The sequence below is a fragment of the Peromyscus maniculatus genome, chromosome 17 (assembly GCF_049852395.1).
Source record: "Peromyscus maniculatus bairdii isolate BWxNUB_F1_BW_parent chromosome 17, HU_Pman_BW_mat_3.1, whole genome shotgun sequence".
Classification (NCBI taxonomy): Eukaryota; Metazoa; Chordata; class Mammalia; order Rodentia; family Cricetidae; genus Peromyscus; species Peromyscus maniculatus.
In genome coordinates, this window is record NC_134868.1 from 19,971,995 (window position 1) to 19,991,756 (window position 19,762).

Here is a 19,762-nt window from a genome sequence, read left to right on the forward strand (position 1 = left end):
GTATAATTTTTAATCTCTGATTCACTTCTGAAGGACTGATTTTCTGGGTATAATATTCTTAGTTCATCTTTGGTTATTTTTCTTGCTGCTTCAACATTTTTACTTTAGTAAAAAAAAAAAAGTGTTAAATGTAACACTTTCTCAACTTAGACATTTTCTTTTTTTGCTGTGAAGTCAGTTCCTAGCCCAGTAGAGGTCCCCTAGTATATAAAGATTAGTCATTGTCCTGCTGTTACGAGATGCTTTCCTTGGACTTTTGACAATTGTGTTATATTATGTATGGATATTCTTTTTGAGTTTATCTTCTTGAAATCCTTTGGATTCTATGAACCTGAATATCAGTGCCATACAAAAGACTCAAGAAATCTTCAGCTAATATGTCTGTAAATAGGCACCCTTCTTCTTCCTCTTTTTCTCCTGGGTCTCCCATAGTTTGTGTTTTTATACAATTAATGTTATTTTGTAGGCACTTTACTTCACTGTTTCTCATTCTTTTGTAGTTTTCTTCTTCTAATGGCCGATTTCTAAGTTAAGTGCGAAAATTCTTTCTCCCACATAATCATTTACTACTACTATACCTTCTAAGTGACTTCTACAATTCTGTGACTGTTATTTATTCCAGAATTTCTGTGAGTATATATGTTTTTATTTCTTTTTACATTTATTATTTCATGGATACATTATTTCCCTAATTTTAATAAGCTGTATTGTCTTTCATTTGATTGAGATTTTCAAAATTAAATGATTATTTTATAATCTTTTTGTACAGCATATAAACTTTACTGGGGGTGTCAGTTATGAAGTTAATGTTTCCTTTCTTATTACCACTTTTGCCTGAGTCTTCATTATCTTTAGAGTCCTACACTGGCACCTAGTGTTTCAGAAAAAAAAAATTCCTCTTCTCATTCTTCTAAAATGTTATACATAGACAAGGACAGTTTCTAATTTGGTTCTAAGGTGATAAAATTGATTTGAAGATCACCTCTGAGAAGGACAGAGCTGGGTCTTGAGATTTCTATTCAATCCACAGAGCACTCCATGGCTATTAGGCCTATCTCTAGGCCTCCAGTTGTTGGGGATACTAACTGGCCGTAAGTACCTTTGTTAGTAGATTTGTTGCTGAGATGAAGATCTGCATGTGGGTCCACAGACAGTGAGTTTGTTAAGAGGCACACAAATAACTATGGCTTCCTCCATGTCCCGAGAGAATGTCCACTAAGTCAATGGCTGGTTTTCTGGGCTGTCAGTACTGACATCACTTCAGCTAAAAGGACATTTACCAAATCATTGAGTAACTTCAGGACAAAAAAGCCAAGATAGAGGTTTGAAGGATGAACCTTGAGTTCATAGATGACATCACCACTTTCTTGTCCATAGGCAAGCATGTTTATTCTCAGACCACAGCAGGAGGTTGGTACCATGCTACTGAACTGTTGTAATATCCACAACAGGACTAAGTTCAACAGACCTTCCTACAAGAGCACAACAGTAGTGTCTTCTGAGTTTAGCTGAAGGCATCACTTGTGGTGGTATTGTGTTCCTCAAAATATTGTGTACCTTAATAAACTTATCTGGGGTCAGAGAACAGAAAAGCTACTAGTTAGGCAGTGATAGCACACGCCTTTAATCCTAGCACTCCAGAGGCAGAAATCCATCTGGGATCTCTGTGAGTTCAAGGCCACATTGGAAACAGCAAGGCATGGTGACTCACACCTTTAATCCCAGGAAGCAAGCCTTTAATCCTAGGGATTAATGGTAGAAAGCAGAAAGGTATATAAGGCGTAAGGACCAGAAACTAGAAGCATTTGGCTGGTTAAGCATGTGGCTGGTTAAGCATTCGGCTGGTTAAGCTTTCAGGCTTTGAAGCAGCACAGTTCAGCTGGGATTCATTCTGGATGAGGACTCAGAGGCTTCTAGTCTGAGGAAACAGGACCAGCTGAGGGATTGGTGAGGTGAGATAGCTGTGGCTTGTTCTGTCTATCTGACCTTCCAGTATTCACCCCAATAAGTGGCCTCGGGTTTGATTTTATTAATAAGAACTTTTAAGATTCCTTCTACAACTACCCTCAGCCTACAGCTGAAAGAGGCTGAAGCTAAGTTGCGTGGTTATTTTAATATTGCCATAGGGCTGAGGTTGACCGTCCCACTTGTGTGACCACAGACTGAAAAAGATTTATCAAGACAGTCAACTCTGACCTCAGGTTATTTTATAGAAGACATTAATAGAACTTATATATTTGAGAAAAATATTTCTTCATGATATACCTTCCCTTTAATGTCTCCTATTTGAATTGAGCATATTCAAAATGCTTATTATTTAAATAAGACCCAGATTCAAAGTATTTATTATACAGTAAAATCCAAAATGAATGCTTGGAAATATATATCATAAAGATACATATCCCCAAATGGATGCATCCTGTTAAAATACATAGAGTACAGGTAGCCCTATCTACTTAAAACATGTAGCATAGCACCCAAAGTGCACAAAGACAGAATGTGCTTGGATGGGATTACTGCCTCTCCTCACTCATTTTCTGCAATTAATGAAAGAGTTATCTTTCAGAACTTTCTTATTTCTATATCCACCCATATCTGTCTTTTGGGTGTCAGGAACTTCTCTTTTATTCTCCATCTGATGCTTTTTTTCTTCGAAGTGAAGCTTATTTATTTATTTTTCTTCTTTTTCATTATCTCTCACAAAAGTATAAATTCTGCCTTTGGTAAATGGCCTTTCTAAATTTCTAGCTTCGAGTTTAGTGTCCTCACTATTTAATGTGAACTGTCGCTTGTTAGTGTGGCATAGGACAGAGGATATTTGTGAAAATAGCTGTCCAGGAGGAAAATGAAAATCAGAGACAATCTCCAAGATTGATTTTATTATGCTTTGTAACAACTACAAAATATTTGGATGCCTGCACTTGGCATGATAAATTTCCAATGGCTTTTAAATTGTTCTAAATAAACATCAGCAAGTTTTAGAATTTTGTCATTTTTGAACAGGATGTAAATTACATCAGCCACATTAAGAAGCCAACATATGGCCAGAGATTCAGAGGAATCAGACAGGAACCAAGGACCCCCCTGGCAGAGTAGGCATAAAGGATGTTAGAGAGTGAAACCCTTGGAGAAACTTGATAACATTTGTATCTTTGCTGTATTATAAATTTGGCAGGCTTGAGGAGACACACTGACTTCTCTACATGTTTCAGATTTCAGTCCAGGTCTATTGCATATCTGCAGAAAAGTAAATGGTTAAGGCCAAGTTGAACAGAGCAGAATTTGGCATGAGAGAATATGAGTGAATCCAATACAGAATCAGATGTGTAGGAAGAGGTATTTATAGATGTTCATAATACACATATTCCTTGTTTGGGACTGCATTGGATAATGTGACACTCTAAGTTTTACTTGTATGATTTATCAACATACCATGTCTCTTATATATTTGAATTTTAAATAATGTGCGTATGTGAGTTCCATATCATACATTTTCCCAGATTTCTATATTAATCCTAGCTCAAAATAGTGCTACTCTGAGAAGGCTAGACACTTTCCCCCCTCAGTGTTTTATATAAATAAGTATATTCTTATTTGCTCAATGCTATGGGAATTTTCTATGAGGACGATACTCTGTGGAGTATTCCAGGCATTTCCCAGGAAGAGAAACGACCCATGCCAGCTTTTAGAAGCAGACACTTCAATTTAATTAATATTTATCAAACACAAATAAATAAATTTAATTAAAAAATATTTACCACACACTATCTCAGTGTGCTAGGTGTTATATGAGAATGTACTGTACATGTATCTACTCTATTTTATATCATATGACTCCAGCAAGCTTTAGGCTCTTTGTTACGTTGTTTTAGAAGTAGCTCCTTGTTAACAGATGAAGGAGACTGTGAAAGTGGTTTTATGTCCTGGTTTCTCACCAGTGGATTCCTGTTTTAAGAAGTCAGCTGAGCCAGGCAGTGGTGGCGCACGACTTTAATCCCAGCACTCGGTAGGCAGAGGCAGGCGAATCTCTGTGAGTTCAAGAGCAGCCTGGTCTGTATAGTGAGATCCAGGACAGGCTCCAAAAGCTACACCAAGAAACCCTGTCTCAAAAAACCAAAAAGTAAAAAATAAAAAAATAAAAATGTCAGCTGGTCCTGAGGTAACAGATTCTATATCAAATCAAAAACTACTTTTTCATATGATAAACTCTTAAATTTGACTCTATTTGTGCTGTGCTTTCATGTGCTATAAATCAAAGTATTAATTTGCTTTTCAAGCATGTGTTTCCAATAAATATTTTTATGCAGTAACATAGCAAGTAGAGAACTTCTATGACATCCAACACCAGATTATGCCAGGATGGATAATTCATTTTCTCAACTATCTACTAGCTACATTCTTGGTGTGTCTGAATCACATTTAGACCCAGAAAACATTTTTATTTTAATTACAGACAAATTTTCTTACTAAACTGACTGTATTAGTAATACTTTTGAAAATCAAGCAGGTATCTTGTATAAAACATTCCCAATTAAGTATCCCTGGAAAAGAAGATTGAGAACTTACTGATAATGAAATATCATATAATCTACAAAAATATATATTAGCTATGTCCACCTTATTTTTGGTCACTTAACAGCAACCTTTTGATCTCAATAATCACTCTTCTAAACACTTTATTTTTATTTAATTTATTTATTTATTTTACACCCCAACCATAGTTTCCCCTATCTTTTCTCCTCCTATTACCTCCCCCCACTCCTTTCCCCCATTCCAATCCAACCCTCCTCTGATTCTGTTCAGAAAGGGGCAGGCCTCCCAAGAATATCAACAAAGCATAACATATCAAGTTGTGGTAAGTCTAAGCACGCCTCCCCCACCCCCATATTTAAGCTGGGCAATTCAATTCTTTAAAAGGAATAGGTTCCCAAGAGCCAGCCAAAGCATTAGAGACAGCCCCTACTCCCATTGTTAGGAGTCTCACAAATAGACCAAACTACACAACTGTCACATATGTGTAGAGGGCTTAGGTCAGTGACATGCAGGCTCTGTGGTTGTTAGTTCAGACTCTGAGTTCCTATGAGCAAGGTTAATTGTTTCTGGGTTTTGTTTGTTTGTTTGTTTTGTTTTGGTGTGTGTGTGTGTGTGTGTGTGTGTGTGTGTGTGTGTGTGTGTGTGTGTGTTGTGTTGTGTGTTATGTCCTTGACCCATCTGGCTTCTACAATCCTTCCTCCTTTTGTTCAGCAGAATTCCCTGAACTTGGCCTAATGTTTGGCTGTGGGTTTGCACCTGTTTCCATCAGTTACTGGATGAAGCCTCTCTGATGACAATTAAAGTAGTCACCAATCTGATCCCAGGAGATGGCAAGTTCTGACTACTTATCCATTATTGCTAGGAGTCTTAGCTAGGGTCACCCTTGTAGATTCATGGGAGGGAAACAATCTTTCTTAATAGAAAATCAAAGGACAGTTTGTCCTTAGCATTTTCTTCATACATCCTCTTCCGTAGTTATAATCAGAGAAAACAATACAAAATACATTTGGAAGCAACGGTGAGGAAGAACCATGACTTACACTTTTGAGGAGAGTTTACAGTGTAGTTTTAGATATGCCTTCTCCAGACTGATGGCTTTGTTCTCTTGACAGCCCTGTGATATGCCGAAGGAATGAAAGTTTAGTTCCCGAACAAGCTGAAGAGTATACTACACTGAAATCAATCTTCCTTTAAACTAATTTAATAAGAATTAGTATCTCTCATAATTCCTATATACAGAAAGGGATAAGAAAGATATATTGCAAGAGTCAATATTAAAATATCCATACTTGGAAACTTGAAATAAGATTAAGATGTACGTGGAAGAGAACGAACAACTACTAATCTCTTAGTAATTATAATGTCTTCACATTAGTCTAAAAGAGAGGTGAGATTAGAAAAAAAATGAATGTTTTTCACACAGCAAAGAAAGCAACTTGGAGCTATGATTTACCTCCACATATTTATAGATGAAGATTCAGTCTTATTAGATGGGTTTTGGTCATATCATAGCAGAGATTGTGATGAGATGTTTGGGCACAGAATCCTTTTAGTTTTCTTCTTATTTCTTCCTTCTTCATTCCTTTCTTCCTTCCTTCCCTCCATCTTTCTCTCCATTTAAAGACAAGATCTTACGATGTAGCTTGAAGGAATCTTGGTCCTCCCATCTCAGCCTCCCAAGTACGTGAATTCTACATGGGTACTATCACACCTAACTGGCTTTTTTTTTTCCTCACAGAAAGCTGCTCCAATAAGTTATCTTCATAACCACAACCAGTCAGTCAACATTTTATCTAATATTCTACCATATTAACTAGTTGATATTCATTGCGTCTAACATTCAAGTTTACCATACCAGAAACAAATCTGCATTTATGTTTTATGTGGCAATGATGCAAAAGTATTTTTGAGCAATAAAACAAAGTCCCCTGACTCTGAGGAGGGATAGGAAACCCTGTGGTCATCATGGGATTTTCTCTACAAACCACAATCATGTTGCTCCTTCACTCAATGCCTTAATGATGTCGCCAGAGTTCCAGATTCAATCTTTTTCTATCAGAAAACAAGTTTTCATTGAGTGGCTCTTTTTTTCCAACTATTTCAACTTTCTCTTCTGAATTGATGAGTCAATAACACGAATTTCATGTTTCCTTCTCTCACTCATCTCTTCTAAAGTCATAATTCATGTGAATTTCCACCTAATTTCTTTTAGCATTTCAAAATCAGCAAGTATAAAACATGAACTCGTTTTTCCTCATTTCTCATGAAAAACTGCTTTGTTGTTGAAACTTTTCTAAATAGACCACTGACCTACTTTACACATGCTCAGCAATCTTAATGGAGGAGATGGTGTCCTGTGGCTCCACCTTCTGCATGCACTTACACACAGGGACTCTCCAATCCTCCTAATCAACTCAGAAGTTCTCTCAGCTTCCTCATTCTCTGGCCATTGATGCTTAGCTCCAATATTTATCATTCATAGTTGGAGCCCTAAACTATCTTTTACTATTTCTACTCTGTCTTTATACGTCTAAACCATCTATAGATTGAAAGAAGAATTATCTTACTAATGTTCACACTTAATTACAGTAACCACCTTTCTTAAAATTGTCTCTGTGTAAATCCAATGGGGTTGGCATCTATGTTTAAGCACTTGGGACATCTTTTAGCTCCTTATCTTGCTCTTTCCTTACCTAAAATTCTAGCCAAACAATCAATTTACAATTCTCTTAAGGATGTACAGATTTTCCCCATTTTTCACTCCATGTACTTTGTCTCCTCTCTTATACAATTTCATTCTCCCTGCCAGCTCTAAAAATCCCCTCATCTGCAAAGACCATACTCAAACACCATAGCCTTTGTGACCCATGACCCCGCAGACAAAATTAATGATTCACTGTTCTTGATCCCATGGTACTATGTGGCTTTAAATAATAACTTCCATATATAAAATTTCCCCACAAGATTAGACATGTCCATTACATTATTTTTTTATAGTTTATAAAAATATAAGTTCTGACTAACAGTATGTGTTAAATGCTCATGCTCATTGAAAGAACTGAAAAATAGCACAGGAATAGTTTTTTTTTCCACTTTGTTTCTCAAGTTATTTATCCTCCAGGACAGCTGTGACAGATGTTTATGGAGCACACTATCAGAGTGAGATAACCTAGTATTCAGAGAACTGTACTGTTTCATTATTGGGCAGCCTAGTGTTCCAAATGTTTCTTCTATTGGGTTAAAATGTCCTGAGTTGTCCCCCTTCCTCAGCCCTTCATCAGTACTATTTTTCTCCTCTGAAATCACCCATAGTAAAATGTTTCTCAATATGCCATATTTCAACATTTGAAATCATTCGGTACAGCATCTCTCTGGTTACTCTTCATTAATTTAAGAGCACTTAGCCCTCTTCCAGGATTCTCATAATTCATTTTTTTTACTTATCTGTACACATTTTATTTATAGGTTTTCTTAAAGTGTGCTAGAAATAGACATTCTGTGCAGGGTAGCAGAGCATGCATGGGAAATGAATGTTACACTGCTCCGTGCCTGGCACTTCTGTAATGAATGCTGTTGCAAGTTTTACATTTGCAGAGGTGTTTTGTATTTCTATTTCTAGTCTCAATATCTTCAAATCTTTAGAAGAGTAAATGCTTCACACTGGCTTTGACCATTAATGGATGTTACACTACCCATAACCCAGAATAAAGCATATGTAAGAATTAAACCCTAAATCTTCTTCATAACCAGCCTAACTTGCAAATTACTTTCTCATTCTACTTGAGGTCATCTTATTAAACTTTCCTTGTATTTTCATGTTGATTCCCATATCTATTTGAAATCATGTTTTCTTTGATGACTATTTCTTTTTTCTTCTTCTTTTTTTTCTTTTCTTTTCTTTCTCTTCTTTTTGATGATGACTATTTCTTAGTTAACTAAAAGTAATTATCCTGTTACTGATACTAACTCCACTACCCATAATAAACAGTAAGCCTTGGATACTGCCCATATACCAAGTATTAAGCTAGATATTTTAAATAAATTATTTTTATTTCATTTTCAGGGAAATATTTCATAAAAGATATTTAATATGTGGGAGATTGGAGTCATTCTTGATGAATATTTATCTCTTTATTGATTGCAAGGATTAGAGATGCATAGCTCTTATATATCTTGTAAACTATAACAGTCTATAATAAATTAAAACCCTTTACTATGAAGTTTCACTTTCATTATTCTCTTTCTTATGTGGCAGAATTTATTTAATTTTAGTTTGTCCCAGTTATGGATGCTGGGCATGATGGGATTCACCTACGTGTCTGAGAGTGCTTGGTTTTCTGTACTAAATACCTAGCAATCTTTGCATGGATCAACAGAAGAGTGGCATTGTGTGTTATGATACATTAAGAAATTACTTGACTCTCAATGCGAACCGATGTACGAACCGTGCTATAAAAGTTGCCTTAAATATAAGGTGAGCGCTTTAACTTTTAGGTGAAAGCCTGCAGCAAGATTGACACTTTAGTTAGAGGTGTACAGCAGGATCGTGAGCAACAGCTGTAACATTCCTGACTGGACCTATGTCTGCATATCTGGATCTGGAATCTGCAATCAAAAAGGCGAGCACCAGAGATTACAGGAGTTGTCTTTGATGAATGAATGGCTCATTGTTTCCCTGGCTTCTGTAAATACCTCAGAAAGAGCACCAGAACTGGCTCTGCAAAGTGGGACTCACAACTATCAGAGAAGATGTTTCTCATGATCCGCCGTCACAAGACCACCATCTTCACGGAAGCCAAGGAGTAGAGAACCGTGTTCCAGCTAAAGCGTGTTGTCCAAGTCATCCTCCAGCGGCCTCCAGAAGAGCAGCAGCTGTACAAGGATAAACAGTTCCTTGATGACAGGAAAACTCTGGGCGAGTGTGGCTTCACTAGCCAGACAGCACGGATACAGGCCCCAACCACAGTGAGCCTGGCCTTTGATGCAGATGATGCCTTTGGAGCCCTGCACATTGAGTCCTTTTCCAGCCCTCCATAGCTTCCAGACATGATGAAGCCATAGGATTCTGGAGGCAGTGCCAATGAACAAGCCCTGCAGTGAGGGCCACAGGCCCATGCCCCTAGAGACCCATTCTCTCAATAAAGATGATTTGGCTGTCAAAAAAAAGAAAAGAAAAGAAAAGAAAAGAAAAGAAGAGAGAGAGAGAGAGAGAGAGAGAGAGAGAGAGAGAGAGAGAGAGAGAGAGAGAGAGAGAAAGAGAGAAAGAAAGAAAGAAAGAAAGAAAGAAAGAAAGAAAGAAAGAAAGAAAGAAAGAAAGAAAGAAAGAGATTACTTGAACAAGACAGCATATTTGAAAACTATGACTTTGATCACAAGAAACAATAAAAAAGGAAAAGAAAAAGAAACTGGTGATGGGTATCAGTGTAACAGAAACCCTGGACAGATATTATTGTAAGAGTTGGAAAGTTAAATATGATTACATATTTTCTATACATTTTTATATTTTGATTAGTTACATTAGATATTTTATTTCATCCTGACAATGTGATCACTTGCATTGAAATCTGATGCCATTAATGTGAGATGAGGAGCAAAAGTATTAATGACTATAGAACACTGTAGCACAAAAATACTAAGGTGAATAGTAGATATCTTTAGTTTATATCACTTTTTACTTTCTTTGTCACTGTTTATATGTATTTTCTTTTGTTTTTCACTTACACTTTTACTTTGTATTTCTTTTGTCAGCATTTATTCATTTGAATAGTTTTAAGATATTCTTGTGCTCATTTAATTATTTAAAAGGCCACATAATGTTACAGTTATTAGAGTAATAAACCCAAAGATTATTGACACGGAATCTCTAACATAATATGCCCCAAGTGCTGAAAATAATGCAGAACTGGTCACAACAACAAAAGCAATGTAAGCCAGTATTGCTGTGGCTGATATAATATTAAAGTTTTAGCAAAGACTTTCACTAATCACCTTGTATTCTACAGGGAAGAATTGAGCTTAATTTTCTGGAGACTGAGAGATAAAAGTTTCTAGGCAGAGCAAATAAAGTTTATATTTTAGAAAGATAATTTAAACTGTGATGTGAGGGGGAAAATGTGTAAGAGGCAAGACCAGAAGTGAATTCTAGAAGTCCAGAATATTTTTTGTTGTAGTGTTAGTGAGAAACAAACTGTTCTGAACCATAATAGAAATGGAGATAGAAGTGTGTGTGTGTGTGTGTGTGTGTGTGTGTGTGTGTAAAATAAATGTGTTCTATAATTTTTTATTATAATCTATAATCAATTCAATCCTACATCAAAGAAAAGGCAAAAAATGCTCTTAATTTTTCTTGAGCTGTAATGTTATCAGAAATTAAAAGATTAAAAAGGTATTGTGATAGAACAAAGGAATTTTGGAAATTGAGGTACTGACAAGACCAGGCAGGAAGTTCATATTTTGATGTTTGGATTACTCTGGGACTCTAGTGTAAAAGGAAAGTCTGAAAGCGAAGGCAGTGGCAGAGGTTCCTGTTACTACAGTAGAGATATATTAATTAACACAACTTTTGGAATTGTGTTTTGTTTTGAAAGTAAGATATCTTGAATATCTTTATTTCTTGAACATCACTTCATAATTAGACATCACAATTCAGTGCTTGTTTTACTCAAAATGCATGGTCAGAATGAATTTGTGTTTCCAAAGAGTAATTGTGGGTTCAGTATACCAGTCTCCCCTGACGCATGAGCAGCAGTGATGAAGAAGGGTTGGGGAGCCAGGGAGCTCTCTGGAGGAAGAGAATCCAAATGTGGATAAATTATGTTTCTAAGACAGTTGCTAAGTAATAGAAAAGAGACTCAAACACACCTAAATTGAAAACCATATTATCTCTTTATACTTCATTATATAATCCTTTCCAAAAGTTGAACATATGCATACTGTCAACCCCAGGTTGGTAAGAGGGAAAAAGAATGACACTGATCACAAAAAAAGAAAGAAAAAAGAAAAAGAAACTGGTAATAGGTATCAAGGTAATAGAAACCATGGTCAAATATGACTTTAGGAGTTGGTGGCCCAAATCAAAGAAACTGAGGTACAATACAGGAAAATTCTAAGTCATAGGAATGTCTTTTAATAGAAATAATGCATTTCAGATTAGAGAGAGAAGTTAATGAGCAATTTTAATGTACTTCAAATGTGTCCTTGACATTAGAGAGATGTGGGTTCAGATATGACTTTAGTTGCAGTATAGTGAGTATTTTATTTACTATCTCAAATGAAAGACTCAATTTCCAGCTATTCTTGATGCTAGCCATGTAATTATGCATAATGGACTTTATTATCTATTTTCTGCCCGAGACACATTTTAAACCATAGAATAAGGGTAATTAATATCAGTTGCAGGAATGTATCATGAAGAAGATAAAAAGAGAAAAATGTTTTTTTTCTCATTACAGATGTAAATTGACAATAACATGCTCATTAACTAGTACTCGCTCATACCTTTATCTATATCTAGTTACTAAGCTAATCTAGTTGAATGAAAACTGAGTCATTTTTTTGTTCTCATTTCATTAAAATTTATTTTAAGTATGTGTTTACATGTGGGTATGTGCATGCATGTATGAATGCCCACAGAGTCCCATAAGGAGAATAGGATCTGCTGGAACGGATGGGGTTACATGTAACTGAACCACCTAACCTAAGTAGTGAGACATGAACTTGGATCCTCTTCAAGAGCAGCACATGTTCTTAATCCCAGAGTGATTACTCCAGCCCCTCCTCTCATTTTTAACAACTGATTAGTCTTGCAGGGCTTGGAGGTAGAGATTTGAAGGCTGAAAGTAAGAGCACAGTAAGTCTCAAAACTTCCCAGACTATGGGATAATAAGTTTAAAATCAGCCTAGTCAATTTAGTGAGAGCCTGTCTCAAAATTTAAAGAGGAGAATAAAAAGAAGGATGGAGATATAGTTCAGATATCTTCCAGTACTGAAACAAATAAACAAACAAAAAAACAGTAATTATATTATAGCCTGGTATTTCAAAATTACTTTTCTATTAATTTGCCAACATTAGTTCTCTATCCAGATAAGATGGAATATGCTGTTTTCTGTTCGGTATCTGTTAAATAGACCATAACTTCCATCTCTAATCTTTTCACATAATTTTGTAGCAGTTAACATTTAAGTTTAATCTGAAGACTACCTTGAGTTAGCTCGTGTTAGTTGTACCAGGAAAAGTCAAGGCTATGTTAATGGCTTGTATTATTATGAAATATGTAGTTTTATTTCTCATTATATGTGTCTCTTTTTATTCAATACTGTAGTCTACATTCCTTGAGGTTAGTGAGCATGTCTAGTGTTCTAGCATACTGCTTACTATATCATGATGGCTTAGAGATACTTATGATCTGTAGCATTAAGGTATCTCATTATGGAGAAATAAGTTTGACTTTTAATATAGCCTGTTTTAGATGCTTGAAATTTTTTTCAAATTACTTGATTCTCAAGTAAAACTCTGTTAAGGAGGCTAGTTTCTCTATAGACATTGTCTCAGAAAAGCTTTCTTCATGGCCTTACTATCTGGATGGATCTCCATGGTAAATAGGGCTTGAAATTTTGCTTCTCTACAATGAAGACACTATAAAATGAGCACAATTTTTTAAAAAATCCTTCATTTAAGACTTAAGTATTTTTTGATTATTTAAAATTATCTAGGGATGCATTTTTTCCCTGTTTGTGGCTCCAGACCAGGAAAACCATGTAATAAGGTCCACTATTGCAACAAAACCTCCAAATATTTAGGAAACTCTTCTTGTGTAAATATTGATCTCAAATTTGTTTCGTTTCCCCCAGTGCTGCAAGAATATATAGGGCCATGTGCCAATCATGAGGTTCATGGTCGCCTCAACTCAACTCCACAGCTGCTCACCAGAAGTCCCCAGTGTAGAAATTACCATTTTTTGAAAGTTCTCTGAAAACGGAAGTTTAAATGAAATAATTTCAATATATCTTACAGGTTATATACATACAGATATATATATATGTGTGTTTTTGTCCTGCTGTAGACCTAGCCAAAATATCTTCTATAAAGTCCTAGAATCATATCAGTGTTGAGGTAAGGGAAATCATACCCAAATAATCCCATTGAAATGTAAAGACAGAAAAATAAATAATAAATAAATCCTTAGGGAGAAGAGGATTGGTTTTTCTCCAACTTGTTCAAGGTTATTTTGTCTTTCCTGTATGAGGGCTATGGTTTCACGGGAAGTTAGAATCTGCTACATCACAATTTTGGCTTAATGTAGAGGTTTCTAAGTTTACCTCATTTTGCTCTTTTTCAAAAATCAGTTGCTAATGCTCAAGACAATTGACTTCTTTGCCTAGAAGCTTCTATCACCCTATATCAGTGGTTCTCAACCTTCTTAAAGCTGTGACATTTCAATACAGTTCTTCATGTTGTAGTAATCCCCAAACATAAAATTATTTCATTTCTACTGTTATTTTGATACTGTTGTGGACCATAGCATAAATATATAATATGCTACCCAAAGGGTGTCACGATCTAAAGGTTGAGAATCACTGTTCTATCTGAATGAGCTTCCATCTTTAATAATTCTGTTGCTTTTGTGCTTATTTATTTTCAGTTTCTAAATATTATGGAATTATCTACAAAGGACCATAAATGGACAAAATTATTGCCATCATATCAAAACTACTTTTTAAAAATTAAATTTATTTATTTTACATCCCAACCACAGTTTCTCCTCCCTCAGCTCATCCCATTTCCTCCTCCCACCTCTCCTTCCATGCCCCCAATATCAACCTACTCCTCTTCTGTTTCTGTCCATAAAGAAGCAGTCCTCCCACAAATATCAACAAAACATAGCATATCTAGTTGCTGAAGGACTAAGCACCTCCCCTTGTACTAAAGCTGGGCAAGGGAACCCAGTATAGGGAACATTTTCCCAAAAGCCAGTCAAAGCATTAGGCAAAGCTCTTGCTCCCACTGTTAGGAGTCCCATAAGTATACCTAGCTACACAACTTTCACATATATACAGAGGGCATATATGTGAAAGTCAGTCCCATGTAGGCTCCCTGGTTGTTGGTTCAGACTCTGTGAGCTCCACCAAGCCCAGATAAGTTGCTTCTGTGGGTATGTCTCAGTGAGTATGTGTTCTATTTCTATTGTATCCTTTGTTTTCCCCTCATCATTTACTTTTAAAATTCCCTCTTGCTTTCCATGTATAGAATCAGATAAAAACCTATTCTAGAAGAGGGAGAAAGAATATTATCAAAATGCATTTCATAAAATTGTAAAAGACTAAATAAGAATATTATTTTTTAAAGTGGCTGTTACAAAGAAGAGATAAAACTAACCACAGAAACTTAGAAGAATCCTGGTGGGTTCGGTGAACAATTAGATCAGAAAACATGAAAATGGTGAGCATATTCTTTGATTATTTAAATCAAGTAAAAGGACCACACCCAAACATCCTAGGCATTCTTTCTAGTCTCCATCAAATTCTGATTTCACAAGTGTAGGAAAAATCTAGGAACAGCAATTTAAAACAATAATAATGTACAGGTACCATGCAACTACAACACAATTTGTCAGCTCCGTCCTTGGCTTTGGGTACTAAATTTTCACTACCTTTCAAACCAAAATGATTTATGAAAATTGTGATATCTTAGTGGTCCTTAGAGTCATAGATGATATAATTTAAAAGCCCACAAGCAAATAATTAAAATGAGATATGGTAGGTACTATTTTTTTACTTTACTAAATAAAGCACATATATTAGCATGCTAAAGTATTTTGGTCATCATAGAAAAGCATGAGAAAAATATTCCACCTTTTCTAGTATTATTTTAGAGTGTCTCGCTGGAGAACACCTTTAATAAAATATATGTGCGTGTGCTTAATATGCTCCCATACTTATGTCCTTTATTTAATTATATGTCATACTTTCTGTGGCTTTACCGATCTGTATCTTAAACCATATGAAATACTAATAATCACATCAATTAAAGTTTTTATATTTATATAATATGTGTACTAATAAAATTTTTTTATTTACTTCATGTAATTGGTTGCTTTAATTAGTACTTTATGCTAAACGTTGTAAATGCTAAGTGTGCAATGAGAGCTCACAATGTTGTATTTGAAGAAATTTGCTCTCTTCTTAATCATGAACCACTTTGCATTCAGGATGAGGGCTTTCAGATGGATTTCTAAGTGTGAACAACTATGTATAAAAGCATATTCAAGGTCCTTAGTAGTTACTAGCATACTGATTTCTGAAAAGATCAGCCATAATCATTTCAGGAATAAAGAAAAACTTCTATTTTGTCATAATTTAATCCAAACTGTAATGACTATCTTAAAACTAGTTCAGACTAGGGTAATGGAGGATTGAGGCATTGGTGATTGAAGATGGAATACCGAAATGATGAAAACATATGACTGACTTCAGGAGTGGTGTGCTCCAGATGTCACCAAGAGTGTCTAGGTTCACTCTCTTCCTAGTATCCTGTAATGGCATCTTTCACTGGGGCAGTCTTTGTCTATTTTGAAATAGAGATAACCCAAGCTCCACCAAGATTTTAAATCTTGTAAAAAAATTAGTGAAATTCTGATATTTTCTTATTCTTTTTCATACGTTACAGGTTCCTAATATAAATCATGTTTCCTAGGATGTTCTGTCAGCTCAGATATCTTGGCTTCATTTTACAAAATTTCAAAAAATTCAAAGCATAAATAATTTTGTTTACAGTGTACTCTTTCTAAAAAGAACAAATCCCAGATAAATTCAAAATACCTTAAGTGAGTCAATTTTTCAAGTTGCATATGATTTTGACTATTTACTTAGAAGATGTGGTTTATTGGTTGTAGATAATAATGGCTAATTCCATTTTGAAGGAATTTTGCATAAGTCTTTTAGAGCTTCAAGTCTTCGAATAATGTAATTATTTATAATTAGCTAAGCTCTCCTCCCCCTCATCCTTTTCTGGCTGAAGATTGAACCAATTGCCTTCCATGTGTTAGGCAAGTACTTTACCACTGAGCTACACCCCAAGTCCCTCATATATGTAAGTACCATGAAAAACAAAAATATTAGTGTTTCTCAGATAGCATCCTTAAGGAGTGATAGTAGTCTTAGTCTGGGGCAAGTTACTAGTGAAAATCACTGCCCATATGAGAGGGAAGGAGAAGGGAGAGGAAAGGAGGGGAGAGGAAGGAAGGGAGGGGAGAGGAGGAGAGGGGAGGAGAGAAGAGCAGAAGGGAGGGAAGAGAAGGGAAGAGAAGGGGAGAGGAGGGGAGAATCATGGTTTCCATTAACCACTTTTGGTTGGCAGAGCTGTGGCTATTTATAAATATTAAGGCAGACATGATGAAAAAGAAGAGTGAGAAGTCACAGAAAAGAAGCCACATGGTGTCATGGTGTAAGTGGTGGGGAAGGAAATACCTGTAAATCCTTGGTCAGTAACATAATAGAGACTGTGAGACAATGTCGTGGCTGGGAAAAGTCACCTGTCTCTTGGTGCTGAGCTCCCACTTCTTTCTCCAAATTATTTCCAGCAAGGAGAGAGACAAATGAAAGAAATGCATTGACCTTGATGAAGAAAATTCTCACTCTGTGGTTATTTGCTAGCCTCTGTACCACAAGAAAGACATTACTCTTATGCAAATGCATAAGTATTTCCTTAGTTTGACAAAATATGTGCCGGATTCCAGGGAGAGGCAGATCCAGAAGCAGGGTTGTGACGCATCTGTGAAAATGCATTGGAATGAAAGCATTCAAGAGAAACTATGGAAGACCTTGCAACACCGAAACTGAGGAATTTTCCTACACGATATGTCTTCCTTGATATTTAGATGAAGAAGGGGCAGGGGGAAAATAATGTTTTGGGCAAGTGGAAGTGTTATTCTGAGGTCCAGAGAGCAGATTAAAGGCAGTAGTTCTAAAAGTTATCCGATATGGGCAGAGGTGAAGTGTGAGCTGAACTATCATTAGAAATGAGGCTGAGACAAACTTAGACCCCAATAATAAAGCACGGTGAGGAATAATGGAAACCATACTAGTGAGACTGTCATTTTATGTATTTTAGAATATTTACACATCTAGATTAGAAAGGATATTAATGGGGCTGGAGAGATGGCTCAGCGGTTGAGACCGCTGGCTGCTCTTCCAGAGGACCCAAGTTCAATTCCCAGCACCCACATGGCAGCTCACAACTCTCTGTCACTCCTGTTCAGGGGATCTAAAATCCTCACACAGCCAGCCATACATGCAGGCAAATCATCAATGTATATAAAATAAAAAAATAAATAAATAATCAAAACAATAACGAAACCAAAAATGATGTTATTTTAAAAAAAGGATATTTACTTGTCAAAATGAGATAGAAATCTAAACTCTAAGAGATTCTAAATATCAGCTCTGGCTAAAATGTCTAGAGACCTGGCCATGTCTCCAGTGGACAAGCTGATGTCCCTGGCTGTGTAAGTGTCTTCCCACAGCCAAGACAAGCCCCTAGAGTGATCAGTCTAGAGTTCTTAGGTATTTCCTTCACTGACCTTACGTGGGTCATCTCAAACGGGAAATTGTTTTTAGTTTATAGTAATATTATACTTTCATAATTCTTTTTTTGTTTGTTTGTTCATTTTGTTTTGTTTTTCTCTGTGTAATGAAAACATTCAAGGGCAGGAAGAACTTGCAACCCTGAAACTAAGGAATTTTCTAGAAAAATGTGTCTTCTTTGCTGGAAAAAATTTAGGTAAAAAAGGTGCGAGGAGAAGATAATGGTCTAGCTCTCCTGGAACTTACTTTGTAGACCAGGCTGGCCTTAAATTCACAGAGATTCGCCTGCGGCTGCCTCCCAAGTGCTAGGATTAAAGGTGTACGCCACCGCTACCGGGCATACTTTCATATTTCTGACTAGTTGCTCAGTTGTATCACCGACTTATCAAAGCCAAAGTCCACCAGCCTCTCTTCTAAAAGGACAGATGTGTTTGCAGAGGATGTTTCTTGCAGGCACCTACGGCATCTCTGTGACCAATCAGAGGTGATGTCTACCGGTTAAAGCTAAAGAAAGATTTAACAGTCCCGAGCTTTGCTGTCTCCCTTCATACACTTTCTCTTTGTCTGGGTTACAGAAATAATGCATGCAGGGAAAACAGCTACTTTACATTCACCGACTTCTGAAACAACACATGTGCAGAGAGAAGAAGCAACCAGCATCATTGGTAACTTGGCAGAAGGGCCACACTGGCCCCAGTCTGCCTCCCCTTGGACTTCAGTTGTGTGAGAAAATAAACCTTTGGTTAAGTCCTGGCTGCCAGTTTCTTGTGCTTTCAGTGGAAAGCAGTCATAACTAAACCAGCAGTTTTCTTTGCCATTTAACAGAGCCCTTTGGTTATTCTTTTTTTTTTTCCTTTTTTATTGAAGTAGTAAAAGGAATGTCCTTTAGAGGAACAAATAAGTTATGAACCTCCATCTTTCAAGCTGGCTTTTCTAAGCAGGGATTTGTGAATTAAACATCTGGGGTAATATCCTCACGGTCCCCTCTGAAAGCACAATAACATAGCTCTAGATGCATTCAGAGGAATGCCTGGTGCCCTTTCTGACTGCCACAAAGAGAGAATCAAAGTCAATTTATTTATTCAGGAAATAGAGTCTCTCATTTCTTCAGAATAACAGTAAAGGAAAAAAATGAGATAGGATGTAACTCATCAATTAAACTTGACATTGCTCAATTGCCTAAACAGGCTGTCTGTATCAAAGAACTTGGCTGATCCTTGATGTAATACAAGCCTTTCATGAAGCCTTGGCCCTTCACCTGCTTTATCCCTGCACAAATTGATAAGCTATCCATTCACTCATTTATTTACTTTTTAAATAAACACTTAGTAAGTGCTTGTCCTAACTGTTAGCATAACACTGATTGTTAGAAATTAAAAGCAGACAAGACTCATCCCGAAATCCACAGAAGATGCAGCATGTAGGGGAACAAACATCAACAGGCAAAAGACACAACTTGGTGGTGGCACATGCAGCCGAGGCTGGAGCTTAGCAAAATGCCACAGAGGACTGAGCAAGTCATGAGTCCACACTAGTACCTGTCAGGGGATAAAAGACATCTCAATCAGGGAAACGGGTTCAACAGATGCACATGCAGCAAACATAATATGGTGCACAAAGTTGCAAAACTGTTGAGAGTCCTGGGAGC

The 19,762-nt window shown here is 36.4% G+C and overlaps 1 pseudogene; it reads left to right on the plus strand.

The window, feature by feature from the left end:
• Positions 1 to 9,282: 9,282 nt before the first annotated feature.
• On the plus strand, positions 9,283 to 9,633 carry LOC102916251 (elongin-B pseudogene; annotated as a pseudogene).
• The last annotated feature ends 10,129 nt before the right edge of the window (positions 9,634 to 19,762 follow it).